Source organism: Tenrec ecaudatus, chromosome 2, assembly GCF_050624435.1.
Source record: "Tenrec ecaudatus isolate mTenEca1 chromosome 2, mTenEca1.hap1, whole genome shotgun sequence".
NCBI classification, from domain to species: domain Eukaryota; kingdom Metazoa; phylum Chordata; class Mammalia; order Afrosoricida; family Tenrecidae; genus Tenrec; species Tenrec ecaudatus.
This window is the reverse complement of record NC_134531.1, coordinates 99851925-99862058: the sequence shown is the minus strand read 5'-3', so window position 1 is coordinate 99862058 and position 10134 is coordinate 99851925. Positions and strand designations below refer to the sequence as shown.

The following is a 10134-nucleotide window of genomic DNA, read 5'->3' as shown; positions in this document are numbered from 1 at the left end:
ATTGAGTTTTGGAACACTTCACCCCCAAACAACCACATATATATGTTTTTCTCAAGTGCTTATAGAGCATGCATCAAAATAGACTATCTTAGACTATAAAATAAACCTTAAGCAATTTGAAGTGATAGAAATCATCCAAAGTGTGTCCTTGGATCACATACATTAGACTAGAAATCACAAGTAGAAAAGTACTTGGAAAACCTTGTCCTCCTACAAAGGCGTGTCTGTGGCTCCCTGTCCTTAGACACGTAAGAATTGGAGGCAAAGAAATGTGGGTTTGGAGAAGTTTGGGGCCAGCTTGCTCCTCGCAGGCTCCAGAGCTCCCACCCCACACTGAAAAAAAAAAAAAGAAAAGAAAACCTTATATAAATGGAACTAAACAGATAAGCAGAACAGCAACAACAAACACATGTCCACTTAACCTATGACAAAGAAAGCCTGAAAGCTAATTAGATAAAGTGGATTGCTTTTCTTCTCCAACTTTCATCTTAATCTTGGCGGAAGAGTGAGGAATAGCAGTGGTAGGCATTGAATATTAAAGCTAGGCATATTGACTAAATGAGTTTCAATATCTTTTTTCTACATACATTTCCCAATGTATCAGAGATATTTTCCATAAAAACATCTGACTGATAATAAGTGTGAATGTCAGATTCCATCTATTAACCTTTCTTCTTCTATAATGTCAGAGGGACAGAGCTGCTGTAGATTGAGGTCAGGAGAGGTAGTGATTTGGGGAAGTTGTTTTTCTTTTTTCTCTGTGCTTTTAAACTGTATCAGTGTAGATTTGGTTTCTGCTGGTGTTTTTTCATTATCTTTGTTGATTAAGGTTTGAGAGAGTAAGATTTGTCATCTAATTTCTCTCTACTTTTACTCAGAAGTCTCCCATCCTCACCTACTTCAAAGATTTACAAAGATTTATTTGTTCAATTGACAATATTTGTTTAGGATGTTTCTTTAAAAACTAGCTTCATTTTATAGTTTTTGTTGTCATTAGGTGCCATCAAGTTGATTGGCACCCATGATCACACTATGAACTGCCTGGTTCTGCGCAATCTTACAATTGTTCTTATGCCTGACCCCTTGTGTTAGTTAAGTTGTCAATCCATCTCGTTGAGGGCCTTCCTCTTTTTTCCTACCCCTCCACTTTATCAAGTATGATGTTCTCCTGACAAAATGTCATAAGTATGTAATATGAAGTCCTGACATCTTTTCTTTTAAATAAACTTCTGGCTGTAGTTCTTCCAGTGTAGATCAGTTTGCCCTTTTAGCAATCCATGTTACACTCTACATTCTTTTCCTGTGCCAAAAGCCAAATACATCTATCCTTCTACAGTCTTCATTATTCAACATCCAACATTTACATGCGTACGAGATCAGGAAGTGTCTCCAGCCCTCCTTTTCAACAAACAAGGAGTGTCACCTGCACACAGCAGGTTGTTAATAAATCCTCCCCTCCCCTGGATGTCCTATTCTTCTGAATATAAGCCAAGTTTTCTGATGATTTTCTCAGCATATAAATTGAACAATGTGGCGAGAGGATGCAAACTCGATGCACACCTTTCCTGATTTTGAACCATGAAATAGGCCTTGTTCAGTTCACACAACTGCCTCTTGTTCCATGCGCAAGTTCAGAATGAGCACAATGATGTTTTGTGGAACTCCCATTCTTCTCAAGGTTATCCACAATGTACTATGATACACACAGCGACTGCCTTTGTCAATAAAGCACAGGTAAATATTTTAGTGGTATTCTCTGAGCCAAGATCCAGCTGATATTGGTAATACTACCATTTATTCCAAGTCCACTTCCGAATTCTGCTTGAACTTCTGGTAGTCCCCTATCAATGTACTCCTGCAACTGTTGTTGGGTGGTCTTAAGCAAAATTTTTCTTGTATGAAATATCAATGATATTGTTCTATAAGCTGATCATTCTTTTGGATCACTATTCTTTGGAAAGAGCATCTTAGGGGTTTCTTCTAGTCAGTTGACCAAAATTTCTGGGAAGAAACAAGTAAGAGCTGCCAGTGCTTCATCAGCTTGCTGAAACATTTCAATTGGTATTCTTTCAATTCCTGGATCCTTGTTTTGGGTTAATGGATTCAGTGGTCCTTTGAACAGCTTCATATCACTGTGTAACAAGATTTCCTTTGGACTAATTTTGCAAATAAATCAATGAGGTAAAACTCGAAGACTCCAAAGGTCATTTAGTTGTGAAAATAACTTCAGATGAGATAAAAATTGATTGGTACAAAACAATACACCCCTCTACTGGGGGAAGATCAACAGAAAATATGGAGGAAGGGAGACAGTGGTCAGTGTGAAAGATGAGAACAATAATGTACGATCTCTCAGGGGGTTATGAGAGTGGGGGGAGGGCTACGGAAGGTGGGGAGGCTGATGCCAAGAGCTCGATAGACAGTAAATGTCTAGAAAAGAATGAAGGCACCTATGCGTAAGCATGCCTGAGTCAATTGATGTATGGATTGTAATAAGAGTGGTACAAGCCCTGAATAAAACAATTAAAAAATCTTTTATGAATTTTATTAATTGTCAGTCTAGATGACAGATCAAATAATTTAGAACATAGCTCAATGAACCTCATCATTGCAGAGTGAAGATAGATTTTCAAAAGAATTATGCCAAGAATAGCACCAATATTAACATATATTAGGTACAAATATTAAGGAATTTCTTATTTAATCCATTAACATTTCCCCATTCATCATATTTTATTTTATTTCTTTGGAGCTATTAGCATAAAAGTTTTATCCTACAAGAGACCTTTGAAGATGTAGCTTTTGACAAATTATTTAGAGGACAGTTTTAATATATAAAATATGTGACTAAGTAAAAATTCCTTAATACTACCTTTACTGCTTTTCACTATTATTTTCTCCTAAATTCACAGATATAATTCATAGAATCATCTAATTTAAAGAATAAACTTATATTTTAAGATAATAGAGAGAGCCACAAGATAATTATATAGAATTGCTATGTAGATATGTGAATGTATGTTATGAATATTATTTGTAATTCTTTTTAAAATCATTTTATTAGAAGATCATAAAAATCTTATCACAATCTATACATACATCAATTGTCTAGAGTACATTTGTACATTTATTGCCCTCATCATTCTCAAAACATTTGCTCTCTACTTAAGTCCCTGGCATCAGCTCCTCATTTTTCCCTCCTCCATCCCTGCTCCCTCCTCACTCATGAAGCCTTGATAATCTATAAATTAGTATTTTGTCATATTTTACATTTAATTCTTAATAGATCAAAAGTTTACAGTTTATTAGTTTCATCAATAAATATATAACTATAAAGCCATGTCTAATATATTCAAAACAATTATAAATTCTGCTTTATTGGCAACTTTCCTGGGTTTGATGCAAGGCATTAGTTGAAATATATTTTGTATTGAAGTTATTCTACTGAAAACCATATCCCAAATTCATAAGTGAGTACTGTCATCATTTTACTACTATTGAGTCAATTCCAACTCATAGTGACCCTATGGGATAGAATAGAATTGCTCTCGTGTGTTTCTGAGTATGTAAATTGGGGGGAGCAAAAGTCTTCATCTTTCTCCCACAAAGTGGATGATGGTTTTAAATTGCTAACCTTGTAGTTAGTATCCCACAGTGTGATCTACTATGTAGTAGTCACCTAATCTGGAGTCAATTTAAGGATTTAGAGTGTAGGGGTGGAGTCTAGGCTGTCAATCTGGAGATAGCCAATGAGACTTTTGTGGGCATGGCTTTCTCCTGAGAATTCTGAGACATCTGGTACTTCCTCCTTGGAGGTGGGAGGCACCTCCCTCTCTCTGCTCCTTCCTGGGAGACATTGCAGAAGACAGGCCACATGGATGCAACCAGACCCCTGAAGTCAGAGAAGTCACAGAGAGACCCCTGCTAGTGCTGAGATGCTTACAACGCCACTGGTCCCAAAGACTTTCTACCCACTAGCTTGTGACCGTCCTGCCTTTGGGTTCATTGCATGTGTTTCATGAATCTGAAGAGGACCTTATAGATTGGTATAGAATATATGGGCTAGTATCAGATTTATGAACTTGAACTGGACTGGGTTGGGAGGCTTTCTTAATGTAGAATTACTCTTGTATACAAACCTCTTCCTTATATACATAGGCGTGTCCATGGATTTGTTTCTCTAGTCTACCCAGACTAACACACACTACATCAACAGGGAGATTCATTATGCTCTTAATAATGAGCTGTCTGTCTATTGTCTTTACTTTGTGTTGTTTTTGAAATTACTTTCATGACATTTGCAAAAGTAATAAACATATATTACATTTGTTCAACTATTTTTTTCTCTCCTCAGCATTTACTGTTCACATAATCAAGGCACATTATTCAAAACTAAGAATTTACCATTGCTGACTGCAAGGTTAAGGGCTCAAAATCACCAGCAACTCTGTAGGAGAACATGAGGATTTCCACTCTAGTGAAGGATTACATGCTCAGAAGCCCACAGGCAGGTCTACTTTATACTATAGGATTAGTAAGAATTGGAGTAGATTCAATGCCACTGAGCTTAGTTTTTTTGTCAACTATATAATTTATTCAACTTTCACCAGTTTTTATTGTGGCTATTTTCTCTTTTTAAACTAATGCCCTTTTTCTTTTCTAGGTTGAAACCCAGTTTTTAACACATTGCATTCAGTAGTTATGACACATCAATTTCTGACCATCTGTGACAATATCAGTTGTGAAGAACCTTGCTCAGGTATTTTCATTTTATCCCACAATTTGGTTTTGTCAAATGTTTTCACTTGAATTAGTTGTATGAATTTTGGAAAGATTACAATGGATTTGAGTGACATTTTCATTGCATTACATCATGAATTCATAATATTGACATGAATAATTATGGATATTGGTAACTTTGATCACTTGAAAGTTGTGTTTACTATGATTTTCTACCACAGATATTGTATTTTCCATATTCTATTTAAGTACAGAAACTTTTAAGAGAGAAAAATTAAGCACCATTCCCTCTAGGCAAAAATATGAAATTCTTTGTATGCATATGTTAGCACCAAATTCCTTAATCTAATACACTGGAGCCTAAATATATTTGAGATGATGCAAATACTTTGTTTCTCTTTAGAATTTACACACTATTTTCAGATTAAATCTGGACCTCATGGAAGAATTTATTATTATGAGATTCTATTAGTGTCTTTATTTCCTTATTCTTTATATGTATATCATGTGGTTTCTCTCTCTCTCTCTCTATTGCTTTCTTTTATGTACTCTTCTCTTCTTTATTTTTTATTTTACTTTCTTACTTGCAATGACTGCTAGATACTCCAGGTTCATATTATATGTTTTCATATATTTTAGTCCTATATCAATACATGTTGGTTATTTTATTGGAGCATAATATTTTATAGGCTATATATGTGCTCTTTGTGCATTCTTAACTTCTGAATTAGACTCTGAAATCATCTAGGATGCATATTGGACTCTGAAAGCATCTACGATACATAATATAAGTATATTCGTGCAAACATGTACATTTATTTATTTATTTCAATATCTATGTATGTGTAGGTGTGTGCAACCCATGCAATAAATACACATGTGTGTTTATTTCAGTACCTTTTTATCTGTAAATGTATTTCTGTGTGTGTGTGCATGCGTGCATGTGTGTGTATGTGTTAAAGAATTGAGACTTCTGTTTCTAGCACTGAAGCACAGCTACAGAGCACATTTTAGCCTCCCTTTCTTATAAATAGTGACAACTAACAAGCAACTTCTTTTTTGGTATTTAAAAAAATCATTTTATTGGGGTTCATACAGGTCTTATCACAATTCATACATACATCAATTGTGTAAAGCACATTTATACATTTTCTGCCCTCATCATTCTCAAAATTTGCCTTCTGCTCGGGTTCCTGGAATCAGCTCCTCGTTTTCCTTTTTTCCTCCCCCTCGCTACCCCCTCCCTCATGAATCCTTAATTTTTTATAAATTATTATTTTATCTCATCTTACACTGCCCGGTGTCTCCCTTCACCTAATTTTTGGTTGCCCATTCCCCAGAGAGGAAGTTATATGTAGATCCCTGTAATTGGTTCCCCCTTTCTACCCCTCCTTCTCTCCTGGTATCACCACTCTCACCGCTGGTCCTAAGGGGTTCATCTGTCCTAGATTCCCTGTGTTTGAAGATGAATGTGTGCATAAGTGTGGTAAAGAAGGCTGATGGTGCCCAGTTATCGAGAGATATAGCGTCTGGGGACTTAAAGGCTTTAAAATAAACAAATGGCCATCTAGCCCAGAAGCAACAAAGTCCACATGGAAGCAGCACACCAACATGTGTGATCATGAAAGGACAAGGGGATCAGGTTTCAAGTACCAAAGGCGGGGGGAAAATCATATCATCGTGAATGAGGGGAGCGCATGATGGGGACCCAATGCCCATCTGTAAACAACTGGATTTCCCTTGCAGAGAGGTAGTGTGGAGGAGTGGAGTCATTCAAGGTTCAGTGTAGCAATAATGGTACTCACAACCTTCCTCTAGTTCTAAAGTGCTTCCTCCCCCAACTATCCTAATCCCAATTCTACCTTGCAAACCTGGTTAGACCAGAGGATGCACAGTGGTACAGAAGGAATCTGGAAACACAAGCAACTTCTTAAAGCACTGCTTGTCAGTCAAACCCTTGCTGCTCCCCTCGCTCCTAGCAACTGCAGACTGCTATTCCTCAATCGTCATTGGAACTATAACTAACTAAATACTGAAAACTTATGATTATGCAAAAACATTGTGTGGCCAATATTAAATTAATTAATAAAACAAAATGAAGTAGGCCATTGTACTTTAGAAAAATCTTGTAGATTATAAAGATGCTTTTTAATCCGTAGACATTCTATTTTAGGAATTTCCTCCTTCTCAGGAAAGACATCTTATTTCCTCATATTGAGGACTTTTAGTTAAGTATGATTTCTTTCCCCAAAACTTATGCTCCAAGTGTTGGGTAATGGTGTCAATGGTCGCTGCATCCTATTTTCTAGTAAGCATTTTCTGTGTATATTTAAATAGTAGTTTTGTATTCTGAAGAGAATTGGGGTATTTTCACTTTAAGATACAAAACTCTTTTTTGCACATATCTTACTTTAAGCTGTCTACTCACTGTTATATAAAAGCAAGAGCTATTTTTTTCTACTTGGTCCAGGGGAAAGTAAAATTTGAGTCATGAAAGCTTTCCTTTTATCTATTAATCATGGGTTCAAAGGAAGAGTACAAACACAAGGTAACAAAAAAATACAAAGAACACAATAACAAGTAGCTAGCATTACAGAGTTTGTCACATGGAAAAATAAGATAAATACAGCATTATCTATTCTGTGTTTCTGGGAATGAATAATTCTAAAAGAGGTTGAAAGTAAACATTCTAAATAATTATTTTATTGTGTGTATATGCAATGCAAAATTGTATATAAGGTATGCTTTACAATGAAGTAGTGTTTTTATTGTTTGTTGTAGATGTTTTGCTTGTAGAAGATGTTTTGCTTGTAGACTTTTTGTTTTTGTAAGAGTCATTTATTTATGTAATTTAGGTTTGGAAGTTCAATGCTAAATTTTGGTGTGTTGTGTATGTGTACTTTACCCTCATCAACAAAAGAAATAAATCTATGTAAATGGGAGAGTAATCGAGAATTTGGAAAGAATGGAAATCTTCTTTCTTTGAGACATTTTAGAAATGATTTAATTTCTCTTTCAAATTTAAGAAAATTTAGATTCCATTAAGCTATACAGTTCTTGAACTGTAAAATAATCTTAGATGTGACCCCTCTAATTATCAATTAATTGCAGATTTGGCACGTGTCGAGTGTAATGGAGAGTACTTTGAAGGTGATAGGTATGTTTTTAAATTAAATCCATGGTTTTGAACATATTAGGGTTTTTTTGCATACCCCTTGTGTACTGAAGATCTTCTGAATGAAAGCAGAACATTGTTTGAGACAGTGCGAGGGATGGACCCCATGTAGGAAATAGCCTGAAATGTGACTCAGGGGAAGCTGCTGTCTCACCTTAGGGTCTAAATGATAAAGTCAAAGAATTACAAAAGGCAGAATTACAAAAGGCGGATCAGGAAGACAAGGCAAAATATAATAATTAAATGTGCACATCCCTAAAGTTAGAAATCCAGCAAGGAAGAAAAAGCTCAGCACATCTTAAATATGCTTGAAAGAACGGAAGAAGAAATTCAGCGTGGGGTTGCCGCATTGAGTGTTTCTATGGGCTAACTATTGAATGATCGAGGAAGCACCAAAAGAGGATGGATACAACACACGGTGTCCCTGCACAAAAGACAGACAAACAACAACCATGGCTAACATCCAACCATTTCAGGAGTTGGCGCATGAGCACTACCTACTGGTACTGAAGGAAAAAGTTGACGCTGTACTAAAAGCATTAGCCAAGGACAAGGCTCCAGGGATTGATTGAATACCACAAGTGATAGGTTTCAACAAGTAGATAAAGTCTTGGAAACACCTACTCATCTATATCAGGAAATTCAGAAGACCGCTAGCTGGCCAACTGACTATAAAAAAATCCATATTTATTCCCATTTCAAAGAAAGTGAACCGACAGATTTCTCAAATTATAAAACAGTGTCATTGATATCACATGCCAGTGAATTTTTGCTGAAGATCATGCGGCACTGGTGGGTTCAGGCCAGAGTCAAAGAGGACATGTTACTCAGAAGAGGACAAGGGATATCGTAGCTGATTGCAGATGGATCATGGATGGAAGCAGAGAATTCAAGAAAAAGGTGTATGTGTTATTGTTTATGTCAAGGCACTTGACTGCATGGATCATAATAAACTATAGATAGCCTGGGGAGGAATGGGATGTTGAGCACACTACAATGTGCTCATTCAGAATTTGCACGTGGTTCAAGATTCAGTTGAGCAAACAGAAGGGAGTACTGCATGGGTTAAAATCAGAAAAAACCTACATTTAGGATTGTATCCTCTCGCCATAATTATTCAACCTGTATACTGACAAAATAATCATAAACACTGAATTAAAGAAATGTGGCATCAAGATCTCAGGAAGTCTTAATAACTACCTGTGCAGATAATTCAACCTTATATTTTGAAAATGAGGAGAACTGGACACACTTGGTGATGGAGATAAAGGAGTGTAGCCTTTTGTATGGATTTGGATCACAACTCAATGTAAAAAAGACTCAAATCCTCACAAAAGGATCATGATAAATGGAGACAAGATTGGAGTTATCAAATACTTTGTTGCTCTTAAATTCAAAATAAATGCTCATGATAGTCATAGTCAAGAGTTCAAAAGTTGTGTTGCATGGGGTAAATCTGTTACACAAAACCTACTTAGAGGGTTAAAAAGCAAAACCTTTCCTTGGAGGACGACATTGTGACTGACCCAGTATGTGGTATTTTTAATTGCCTCATACTCACGTGAATGTTGGACATTAAATCAGGAAGACTGATGAGTGATAAATGCTTTTGAAATGTGGTGCTGAGGAAGAATAATGAAAGTACTATGGTGGTCAAAGGACAACCAAGTGTGTCTTGGGATAAGCACAGAGTGGTCCTTAGAGGGAAGGCTGGAAGGACTTTGTCTTACATGGGTTGGGCATGTTGTAAGGAGAGACCCGTCTCTGGGAAAGGACATTATCTGTAAAGTGGAGCAACAGGCAAACAGTGGAGGGCCCTTAACTAGATGGGTGGACGCCAAGGTAGCACTAACAGGCTCCAGCGCAGGAATAATTGTGAAGATGGCACAGGAAGGGGCAATGTTTCCTTCTGTTGTCTAGCAACAACAGCAGCAGCAGCAACTACATTAATATAATCGTTGTGTTCGGTTAGTATTTGACATGTTCTTTCTTGTTAGGTGCTGTAGAGTTAGTTCTCACTCACAGCCATGTACAACATATAGACACATTTCTTAATCCTGTACCATCATCAAAACTGTGCCAGTGTCAATCTACTTCATTGAGGGTCTTCTATTTTGGCTGACACTCTAATAATACTGATGTATTTTACCAGGAACTGGCCTCTCTTGATAACATGTCTGAAGTACATGAGATAATTCTCCCCTTTCTCACATCTAAGA

General features: G+C 36.5%; 1 non-coding gene across 1 annotated transcript; it reads left to right on the top strand.

The window, feature by feature from the left end:
- The first annotated feature begins 205 nt into the window (after nt 1-205).
- Nucleotides 206-336, top strand: LOC142441596 (small nucleolar RNA SNORA38). The gene has a single exon (XR_012782962.1). It is a non-coding gene; the product is annotated as a small nucleolar RNA SNORA38 (small nucleolar RNA).
- The last annotated feature ends 9798 nt before the right edge of the window (nt 337-10134 follow it).